At 33.5% G+C, this 12,415-nt stretch overlaps 1 long non-coding RNA gene across 1 annotated transcript; it reads right to left on the bottom strand.

Moving 5' to 3' along the window:
* Positions 1–9,315: 9,315 nt before the first annotated feature.
* On the bottom strand, positions 9,316–12,393 carry LOC114331189 (uncharacterized). Its single transcript, XR_003652597.2, has 2 exons — positions 10,682–12,393; positions 9,316–10,612 (listed from the first exon to the last, which is right to left on the bottom strand). It is a non-coding gene; the product is annotated as an uncharacterized LOC114331189 (long non-coding RNA).
* Positions 12,394–12,415: the final 22 nt, after the last annotated feature.

The raw sequence follows: 12,415 nt of genomic DNA, 5'->3' as shown, positions 1-12,415 counted from the left end.
CTAAATAAAACACAGCCCTTGTTTCGCTTTACAACGAAATGGTTATTTATTATTACCTATTATTTCGTGCAAATACCTATGACAACATAAAATTTTCACCCATTTTGGTTTATTTTTATAAATATTTATTTACCAATAAAAAATTGTTTTCTATTACTTCCATTTAGCGCGCCTATGAGTTAAATTGTCAAAATATTGATCTTAGATACTGTCAAAGATTACCATTGCTGCCAAAGTTTCGCAGACCTTACGAAAAAAGGTATGATAATATCTCCCGAAGTTATATTGATGACGGGCTACTGTTTACTCTTACAAGAATTCGAAAAGTTTAGTAACCAAATATTCGACAATAAAAATAAAAATGACAAAGTAGGAACTGCGATAACTTTTATGCCAAAAACACAGCTTTCAAAATTCCTGGAAATCTACTTAATATGGAAACATTCTTAAGAATAATAAAAGAGTTTTTGGTATTAGCCCACAATATTCTGTACATACACTACCTTGCTAACATAAATAAAAAACTACAGCTTACAAAATTAGCTGAGTCATTACACCATAGTCCAGAAAGCCACTGCGCATCCGCTAGGAAAAATATTCCGATTCGGATTTTTTGCACAATATTACATAAAAAGAACCCCTTTTAACAAATTTGCATGTTGCCAAGACCAAAAGTGGGTCAAAAATTTTTTAAATGTTTTTTTTTTGTTTTTTTCCCAAAATTATTTTTTTTTGCACGAAACAAAGTTTTTTTAGGTTTTTTGAGATCATTCCAAACAGAAAGGTCTTTAGTGACTTTTCTTTAAAGTTCATAGTTTTTGACACATATAAGCGATTAAAAATTGAAAAATTGCGAAATCGGCCATTTTTAACCCCCAAAAACTATGTGAAAAACTGAAAATTTGAATGTTGCCAAGGTAGGTAGATATTCTTTAAATATCTATTGATAAAATCCCAAAGAGTTTTTTGCAATACAATTTTCAAAACTTCTTTGTTTTTTAATTGCTAATCAAGCGTGCGCGACACTATTTTCCACCGACAGTATGGTGCAAATGAAAGAAATAAATTCGTTATTTCGTAAACTGGCGACTTTTAGGAAAAATCCCGAAACAGGTCGATTTTTATTTTTAAGTTATAATATTGTGGCATATATAGTATACTAGTGACATCATCCATCTGGGCGTGATGACGTAATTGACGATTTTTTTTAATGAGAATAGGGGTCATGTGCTAGCTCATTTGAAAGGTTCTTCAATTCTCTATTGCGTAATATAAACATTTATATAATTACTTATACAGGGTGTCCTTTTACTTCTTTTTGTGTCAAATAATTTAATTTAATAAACATTTTTTGGACACCTGTCTAAATAATTATGTAAAGGTTTACATTACTGAAGAGAGAATTGAAGAACCTTTCAAATGCTCTACCACACGACCCCTATTCTTATTTAAAAAAATCATCGATTACGTCATCACGCCCAGACGGATGACGTTACTAGTATACCATATATGCCACAATATCATAACTTAAAAATAAAAATCGACCTGTTTCGGATTTTTTCCTTAAAGTCGCCGGTCTACGAAATAACGAATTTATTCCTTTCATTTGCACCACACTGTATACACATGCAACGGTGGAAAATAGTGTAGCACACGCGTGATTAGAAATTAAAAAACAAAGGAGTTTTGAATACTGTATTGCAAAAACTCTTCGGGATTTTACCAGCCGATGTTTAAAGAATATCTGCCTACCTTGGCAACATTCAAATTTTAAGTTTTCACATAGGGTTTGAAGGTTAAAAATGGCCGATTTCGCAATTTTTCAATTTTTAATCGCTTATATATGTCAAAAACTATGAACTTTAAAGAAAAGTCACTAAAACCTTTTCTGTTTGGAATGATCTCAAAAAACCTAAAAAAAACTTTGTTTCGTGCAAAAAAATAATTTTAGGAAAAAAAACAAAAAAAAAAACGTTTAAAAAATTTTTGACCCAATTTTGGTCTTGGCAACATGCAAATTTGTTAAAAGGGGTTCTTTTTGAGTAAGATTGTGCAAAAAATCCGAATGGGAATATTTTTCCTAGGGATGCGCAGTGGCTTTCTGAACTACCAGTATTAATAAGAAATCTGATTTGTTCACCGACCCGTGAGGATAGCCCAGATAGTCTTGGATTCAATATAGAGATTAGAGATGTTATCAACACTGACCTAGCGTATCTCAGTGGCTGAAAGGGAACGTCCTATGGATAAATGGGACTGGCGTAAATATAGCCAGTCCCATAAGAAGTACAAGCTATAATAAAGAATAAGCTATAATCATGTAAAAATCCACGTATCAACCGAGCTCATGGTTGAACATCCGCATTCATGTTATTGCATTACATTTGTTGGTTGAGCGTGAGTTTCATCATCACTATCTTTACTCTATCAACCGCTGCTCTGAAGATTTGTAGAGAACTGCATTAAAACCATTCCCTTAAATTCTTCAACCATAACATTCTCCTTCTTCCTATATTTTACCCCTACTACATACTACTATCGGTTTACAGCGTTCTCTGACGCCTTCCGACTCTTAACCGCCATTCTTTTCTATTTAACCATAGACCTGGAGGGATATCTCTTTCCTCTAGTTATTTTTCAATTCCCTCCCTCCAGCTTCTTCTCGGCCTTCCTCTTTTTCTTCTTCCTTGTGGTGTTCATGACAAAATCAGGTTAGGGATCCTGTCATCTGGCATTCTCTGTACATGGCCGTACCATACTAGTTGTTTTGTTTTTATGTCATTAATTATTGTATGTGTAACTTCCATCATTTCTCTTATTCTCTGATTTGCTATCCGATCTCATCCAGAAGTCCATTTATATTACAAGTATCATTTTCTCCATTCTTTGCTTCAGTGGCCAAACTTCACTGCCATATGTGATTATACTTTTAAGTATCCTATTGTATATGAGCTGTTTGTGTGCTTTAGATATTGTCTAGTCCCACAGAATGCCGTTCATCATGGATATGGCTTTTCTACCTGTATGTTTTTGTCTTTTATAGCAGCATCGAGTGTTCCATCTTGAGTTAACTTCTTGCCCAGGTACTTGTATTCATCGCAGTGTTTAATTTCTACTCTATCGTCTAATGTAATGGACTGCTTTGTTCCTAAAATACACATGGCTTCAGTTTACTTAATGTTGACTTCGACACCCCATTTATTATATTGTTCTATTAGTTACCGCGTCATGTAACTCAAGTCGTCATGATCCTGAGAAACCAGAATTTGGTCATCAGCGAAGCATAAAGTGTATAGTGTTGTCTCGTCTTTAAGAGGGATTTCCATGCCATTACATTTTTCTTTTCCACAGCTTGGGTGCTTGTTTCAGAAAAATTTTAAAAAGGTAGGCGAAGTCTCCTCCTATACTCCTTTCGCCTCTTATCTATCCCTGTATTATCAATCTTAGCATTTCATATCGCTGTCCCCTCATTACGTTTACCAGGTACTGTAACTTTCTAATTTTTATTGTGTTTATTATTTCGTATTATCTGCCCATTTATCGCAATAATTCCGTGAGTATAGTGTAATCAATAATTAAATATCCTGTACACATCTAAGTATATAGATTTTTGTATGAGGGTTTCACTAAAAATATATTGTCATTTCATATTTTAATAAAAGTGCAGTATTTTAATAAGTAGTACAGAATAAATGTTCAATCACAAATTAGTCCATTAATTTGTAATCTCACATTAATCTTAACTTGCAAAATTTGATAGTTTCACCGTGTATAAAAATTGTGCAGCAGGTCGAATAATAGCTTAATTAGAGTTTATTCAACTTTCTGTCAATTAAATAACTTGCCAAAGTGTGTTATTTCTAGTGTTACTTCCTATAGTTTGTTTTAAAACCAGGAGGAGTAAACTAAAAAGACAGATTCACACCCATGAAAGTCACTATAAAATTCAACAAATACATATTCTTTTTTGGTTGATCATATCAGCCTTCCACGGTAATCCATAAATATTATATTATACTAATACGTCGCTAAATAGTTCTTAAAACAAATGTTTTTTATATAAAACAGGCTAAAAATCTAAAAATTAAAGGATTAACGAAATTTTTGTACATAGATAAAAAGAACAATACATTGTAAATAATAATTTTTACATACAATTAATTTTTAAATACAAAAATTTAGTTGACATATTCAATCGACTGCCATCGTAGGATATGATCGGACAGTAGTTCTCCACTAACTGTTTGCTCTTCTCATACCTTCGATATTAAATTGACACGCTCGTACAGTCCATTTATTAGTAGTTGTCTCATCTTTAATTACTTAAAAAACTGTGATATCTTTTTGCCAGGAAATCTTGGAAAGATTGTCTGGCGCCTTTATTTATTTAAAAAAAATCTCTTTAATCACATGTTTAAAGAACCAATAGCCAATAGAATGAGAGAAATCAACATTGCACTACCAAAAGATTAAGTCACTTAAATTTTAAGGTGTGCTTCAGAGTCCACTCGAAAAATATTTTCTCAAAATATTTATTACTACTAAATATGGACTACACAAACAAGACATACTTACTCTGTTATTAAATAAATTCATCTTATTTACAAGTCGTCGCTAAAGGTTTACAGAAAGTTTTAAGGTGATTTGTTCACGACAACTAACCATTGCTAGACCCCTTGGACAAACTCATCGTTGCTGGAGAAAATATAGCGAGAGCAGCAATTAATAGCGCGTTAGACATCCTTCTATCATCATATTCATCCTCTTTGCGGTGCAGAAGGTTTGTACCACCAAGCCCTTATGCTGATTCACCCTTCTTGAGGTCCATTGGGTATTATCCACCAGGCCCTCATGGTAATCAACCCTCTTTGTGGTCCAATGGGTATCACGAAACAGGCATTCATGGTGATGAACCGTCCCTGGGTTCCAATGGATATTATCCACCAGGCCCTCATGGTGATTCAGCCTGATTATAGGACCTCTACATCATATCCAATCATAATAATTATTTAATGATAATAATAACTAATTATTAATCAACCTAATTATTTGTTAATTTTATTGTGTTCACCATAAATTATTGTTTTCTTTCCATGTTAATATTCTATGAACTTAGTAAATCTACTTATGCCTAATAACGACAATAATTTCATTAACCTTTTCTAAAAGTCGTAGTTTAGATTTTTGTTAAGATTTTTAGTCACTTATGAGCGGAAACATAAACATAAAAACGTAGTGAACAAGATTCGCGTAACTCGGAGGGCTATGGAGCACCAGATGTTGAGTGTCTTCCTGAGAGACCGAATGCCAGACGAAGAAATATATCAAAGAACAAAAACAACATACGCGTCAGACGCTGTTGAAAAAATCGCGTCCTTAAAGTGGAATTGGGCAGAACAGGTCAGCAGATTGCCAGACAACCGATGGACAAAACGTATTCTCGAGTGGAAACCACGAGAAGAAGCACTATGGAGCAGAAGGCCGATGATCTGAAGCATGTTATCGGTAACTGAATGCTAGCCGCACAAAACAGAGACATATGGAAAAAGCTGAGTAGGGAGATCTATGTCAAGCAGTAGACGCGTACGGGTTAATGATGATGAGGTTAGATTTTAAGACATCATTAGAAACACCATAATACACGCTTATTAGTGTATCGGCTTTAGAAACATCCCGGTATATCAAATATAAATTTGAGATCCCGAAACGTTTTGATTTACTGCTTAGTAATAGGTCTGGATTCCGCGTATGAAAAAAAAGTTGATCAATAGCAAGCTGAAAATATGTTAATAGTTTAAGGGTGTCTAGTAGGACAAACTTTGATATATGGGAACACTGGAACAGGGAGAGTTTTAATTGTGGAACAGGTTAAAAATTCGGAACGGTCAGACCACGAAAACGGCACATGTATTTTGTCCGACAGAACAGACTTAAACTCTCCGAACAGAGATTAAACTCTCATGCAAAAGTGAGACTGCTATTTATCACCAACTGGGCGTTTTAATGAGTGGAACATGTAGAATATGTCAAATGACAGGAATTATGACAGGTGATAAATAGCAGTCTGATTTTTGCATGAGAGTTTAATCTCTGTTCGGAGAGTTTAAGTCTATTCTGTCGGACAAAATACATGTGCCGTTTTCGTGGTCTGACCGTTCCAAATTTTTAACCTGTTCCACAATTAAAACTGCCCCTGTTCCAGTGTTCCCATATATTAAAGTTTATCCTACTAGTCACCCTTAAGCTATTAACAAATTTTCAGCTTGCTATTAATCAACTTTTTTTTAAACGCAGGATCCAGACCTACAAACTTACCTGTTCATAGAAATACGTTTTAAATAGTACCGCTTAATACAGTAATTCTCAGGTAATCGAATAGATTTTTTTTGCCCAATTTTAAAAATTGTTTTTGTTTCTATTCTCTATTTAATTAAGATAATTCCATTTATCGCCAACCGTCACTAAAGTCATTCATTATTGTACTCATTTGCCCTCATTTGCGGCAGTAAAGTAACACTTTATTGTACTGAAAGAAGAATTTTACTTTACCTGCCTCGATTAATCAAAATAAACTGAGATTGAATGTAAGTGGTCGATGGCAGTAATCGATTATTTATTTGAGTGAACTTAAAATTTATTTACTTTAATTATTAAAAATATTGTACACAATTTAGGTAACTATTAATTAAATTAATGTCAGAAATTGAAATTTTGTAGTATTTTGCAACTATATTCATAAAACATAAGTCAACACTTTACAGATTTAGTAATTAAGTACTTATTCAATATTGATAACAACTATCGATTAAACATCGATATCGGCTATCATGCAAAAGCTTTCTGTCATCGTCATTACTGTCACACAAAATTTTTATTTCGTCTAAAATTAATAAAATTCTTAAATATTTTAAGTTTTGTATTAATTCAAATACAAATTGTATATTATGAAATTATTGGTGTTTTTGTTAATTGGATTATATGTATATAGGACGGTGACAGATATTAATGATAATTTGTTAGCAAATATATTTATTTAGATTTTCTACTATTCATCAAGGGAAAAGCAACTGAGTTACTGTAGGCTACACTTCATAAACATAACGTAACGTAACTATTAACGGTATTTTAATTTTTGGTATTTTATTTTAAGGGTTAAAATTGGTTTAAAATTTAAATAAAAATACGATTAAACTGTTTAAAATATATTTATTTCGTTGAAATCATAATAATAGAAGTATAACGTCTTACGTGCGTACCAAGTACACACACCCTTTTTTCATTAGGATGTAATTAAGTAAGTGTTAATGTGTTTTATGATTAGCGATAAAATTTTGTATGCACCACGTCAGTAAAGACTCTTTATCGAACTCATCTGTTATTCGCCTCGCTCGCTAGGCCCGCTCGGCTCATAATATCAGACTCGTTCGATAAAAAGTCACTTTACTGACTTGGTACATAAATAACTATTATCTATTTTCCAACTTAAAGTGCGGATTATTTCTTAGGTTAAATAATAAATTGCATAAGAAGCTACAAAGAAATAGCTTCAGAACATTATTCAAACATTTAAATGATGCTTGGTGTATAAGAGCTGTCAGGTAATAAATACTTTATTACCTTTTTGGATCGATAAATTCGACCGATTCCCGAAACATCCATAGGTCGTACAGTACGTTTTAATTCGTCTAAAAATTTATATTGTCCATTCACGTCGTTCTCTGTTAGTAGATTTTAAGAAACAGTTAATTTAGAATTCGCCAAGAAGCTACATGTTTACAAGGAATTAATTACAAGCATAGGAAAATTGTATGAGAATACTTTAAATCCATCTTGAAGGAAAGCTGAGAGAAAATGACATCATCTCAACCCGACAGTACAGCTTCAGGAAAGGAGAATCTGCTATAGACGCGGTCAAGCATATTATAGACAGTGTGAAAAACACCAGAAAAGTTGGACTGGACTGTTCTATTAATGTTTGACATAAAGAACGCATTTATATATTTATACTGGGCCCATATTATTGCTAAATTAGAAACCTCTGAAGTCTTGGGACATTTTATCACATTATAAAAAGATATTTAAGCGAAAGACATGTTTCAGTAGCCAGAAAAGTCGAGATGAAAGTACTAGGTCCAACGTTGTGGAATGCCTTGTTTAATGGGGTTTTCAACATCAATTACGGTAAAGAGAGCATGGCAGTACCTAAGCAGATGACCTTGACATATTGGTCACCAACGACATGTACTGGGACCTTGTGGAAATTGTAAACGAAAGCTGCAAGAAAGGAAACAGGTGGATGGAAAATATTGAGCTTGAACGTGCAGGTCACAAAACAGGAGTGGTCGGTTATCCTTAAAGCTCCAAGAAATGGGCCGAACTTGACCGTCTAAATAGGTAGTAATCAACTGGAGCCGACAAACTGTGCGAGATATTTAGGCATCGTCCTGGATAGACTCCTAAGATACACGAAATATCTGCTAAGAGTGTTTAAAAAGGCGGATGAAGGGACGGCAGCTATCCAGATAATAATACCTAACATTGGTGTAACCAGCAGAAACAAGAGAAGATCGTACCTCCAAGTGGTGTAATCAACCCTTCTATATGGAACCCCCGTCTGGATCAACGTACTAAAATACCAGAAGTATAAAGGTATCATAACAAGAGCCCAAAGGAAGCCTCTTTTAAAAGTGGTGAGCGAGTACCGAACCACTTCTACGCTGGCCTTACAGGTGATTGCAGGGACGCTCCCCATTTACTTGTTGGCAAAAGAGTGACAATCTGTATGAAGTCCACGATGGCCACCTACCACAGGTGCGAAGGAGCATACCAATAAATATGCTAAATGAATGGCTAAGGGAATGCGAGGTACAGATCATGAAGGCTCGCTGGAACAAAACGCTGATCTCCAATGTTGTAGCTTGGTACAACTGTAAATTTGAAAGGGTAAATTACTAATTCACTTAGTTCCTGACCGGTCATGGATCTTTTAGGTCCTACACATATTATGGCATCAAAAAACCGACGATGACATCTGAGCCCGTGTCATGAGAGGGACGATGCCGAACATTGCGTCTTCTGGTGTGACGTCTTCTTTGTAGGGATGGAAAAAACCTAACGGTTTAAACCTAAAACCAGTTTTTTTTACTTCGCAATAACCGGTTTTACCGGTTGTTTTTTGTCCATGTTATAACCGGTTTTTTCTTTTTAAAGTAAAAACCGGTTATTAGGTTTTTACGGTGGTTAGGATTAGGTTAGGTATTATTTCGGATCCCAATCATAATTATTATTCTCAAGTAATTATTCCAAACAAAACCATAATTCAAATTTTATTTTATTTTATAAAATACAGAAGCAAACTTAAAGTGCATCAGCCAGAAACAATTATTAAGTTTTATTATAATATTTCCTTGAAAAGTTATTTATAATCATAATATTTACATAAGAAGTGATCTGGTTGAATTAGACGCAAACATCATCTATTTTTCACACTTAACTCTTGACATTGAAAGTGGGTGAATGACTTTTTCTGATTACCAAAAATAATGCTCGACTATGAATATCGAATTACTGATTGCGAATACAATCTCCAAGAATTTCGCTACGTTTTCAAAACGATACACTCATACAGGAAGTATTAAATGAGTTAAAATATACCTATTCTACAAATATACAAACGTGTTAAAAGTAGTACATGTTCTTTCGATAGTACTAATTTTGATCATATTGATATCGAGTCGAATGGATTTTGAGGACTTTGTAACCTATCGGATTAAAAAAACCGAAAACCGGTGCAAACTAAAGTGCATTGTAAATGTAAGTTTGTAACCTATTGGATTAAAGAAACCGAAAACCGGTTTTTCCAAAAACTGTTTTTTTTTTGGCCGGTTATAACCGCCAGGTTAAACCGTAAGCAAAAAAACCGGTATAACCGAAAACCGGTGTTTTGTCAAAAACCGCCATCCCTACTTCTTTGTAGAACAACAAAGGCTGCAGAATAGGTTTGGCGCTATCAAGCCCAACAACATCATGCAGATTATAATGACGATAAAGAGAATTTCGAGTATATAATCGACCATATAACAAGCATCATGAGAAGGAAGACTATAATGTAAAGAGCAGGCTGGGTGAAGAAGTCTACCTCCTTCATAGGGGTTAAATATAAAAATAAGAAATAAAAAAACATTTTTTTTTCTTTCTTTTTCTTTCATCATATAAAAATGTATCAGGTTACCCTTTAGGGCAACCTTTTTCTTCCATGTTCCCAAGTTCCTCACCGCTTTTAGGTACACGCTCACCGCTTTTAGGTAAGTGCTGTAGGTAACATAATTACCACCTCTAAGGGCACCTTTAATCCTGTCTGCTCTGGGTATTCCCATGTTTCGTGCAAAAATAAACTCAGTCCAGGGATACCTCTGGTCGAATAGGGGGTGGTTCTAGTTGGTAGGCGACCTGGCAGGGATTTCCGAAGGGCGCCCTCTGTCACTTAGTTTGACACCATGCCGTTGACGTACGTCTCTGATTTGATGGAATTCAATTAGTACTAGGGACACCTTCCCTAGTGGAGTTAGGAATCTTTCCACCTTATTCGAAAAAGAAGATACCAAAGAAAAATCTAAAATAATAAAAAAAAATTAGCGGAATCCGTTAATATGTTCACAAAAAAATCAACTATGGAAATTACCATAATTATAGGTGATGCATAACTTTTTAAACTATGTGTATTATTACGTAGGAAGATCTCAACTCACGACTTTAAGAGACTCCGGACAATATTAGTACGTTCTTTGACGGTAAAATATTGCAAAACCTATAAATTTTAAAGAACCGCTTAGATTGACATGAAATTTGGTATACACATAGGTAACGTGTCAAAGAAGAAAAGTGATATTGTGCCGATGTGTGCTTTTGCCCTGGAGCTTAGTTTCACCCCTTCTCGGGGTTGAAAAAATATATGTTCAAAATAAGTCCGGAAATGAATAAACAAACTCATTCTAATCAAATTTTGTTTTATAGCCTTTTTTCACTTTTCGCTTCGCTCACAAGTTAATGCTTTTCGAATACTTTTTGCAAATAACTCCAAAAGGAAGCATTTTACCGAAAAAAACCGTTTATGCAAAAGTAGTGTATGCATAAGATCGCTAGATCCAGTAAAAGAAGAGTTGTAACTAATGAAAAATAGGTTCATATTCGCCAAATTCCGAATGGAATATTTCAACATGATATAACCAAAAAATGAAGCAATTTTTGGGGAAAACTAATTAAAACTTTTTTAAAGTGTTTTAAAAAAGCTTGGTTTATGTTTTTAAAAAAGTTTCAAGCATTAAACATAAGGAAATTTCTCTCAAAATTAAGTTGTTCCTATTTTTTTTGCTAAAAAATCGTGAAAATCATCCCCTAATTAGCATCAAAAATGAAATTAATCGTTACTACCTCAAAGTTTACTTAACTCGTGTATGTATTGTGTATTGTGTATGATCTGTAAGTTTCATCTGTCAAAAGCGCATATTTTTGAAGGGGCTCTAGTTGAAAGGGCTTGAACTAGTCACCAATCACGAGTTTATTCAAATTTTGATCAGCCATATCTCAACCAATATTTGTCTTACAGAAAAACAAAAAATCCAAAATATCCAAAAAGCAAAACCTACATTTTTTACTCTCAATGATTTTTGGTATCCCTAATCAATTTTAAATTAATTGAAAAAAAAAATTTTTTTGCAAAATAAAAATTTTAAAATAGTTTACAATAAAACCATTTTTTTTAAATAATCTCTTTGAACCAATGAAACTTACAGATCATAATATAAATAATTCATAAGTAAAGTAACCTTTGAAGCGGTAACAAATAATTTGATTTAAGATGCTAATTACGAGTTATTTTCCCGAGCCATTTTGGCAAAAGAAGAGACCAACTTTAGTCTGAGCTTATCTTGCTTAATTTTGATGCTATATTAGAAGCTTTAAAAAATACTTACTTTTTGAGTTATTTACGAAAAACCGTCTAAAACGTAGTTTTTTTAATAAAAAATGAACATATTCACTTGCAAATAATTCGAAAAGTGTTCATTTTGTGAAAAAACGCAATAGAACAAAAGTTGCTTAGAATTATGTAGTCAGCATAACCATTTCCTGACTTATTTTGAACGTATATGTTTTCACCCCCGAGAAGGGGTAAAACTAACCCCCGTCCCGTGGCAAAAGCACACATCGGCACAACATCACTTTTCTTTGACAAATCTTATGTCAATCCAAGCGGCTCTTTAAAATTTGGAGCAAAAACCGTGAAACAATGTACCAGGTATGTCATAATAATATTCGATATTTATTTTAATTATCCGATTTAATTAAATATACAGTGTTTTATTATTTATATTTTAACGAACATTAAAATTTACTTATTTTTCCAGTATTGTCCATT

This window comes from Diabrotica virgifera, chromosome 5 (assembly GCF_917563875.1).
Source record: "Diabrotica virgifera virgifera chromosome 5, PGI_DIABVI_V3a".
Lineage (NCBI taxonomy): Eukaryota > Metazoa > Arthropoda > Insecta > Coleoptera > Chrysomelidae > Diabrotica > Diabrotica virgifera.
The sequence above is the reverse complement of the archived record's forward strand: the minus strand, read 5'-3'. Positions and strand labels throughout refer to the sequence as shown.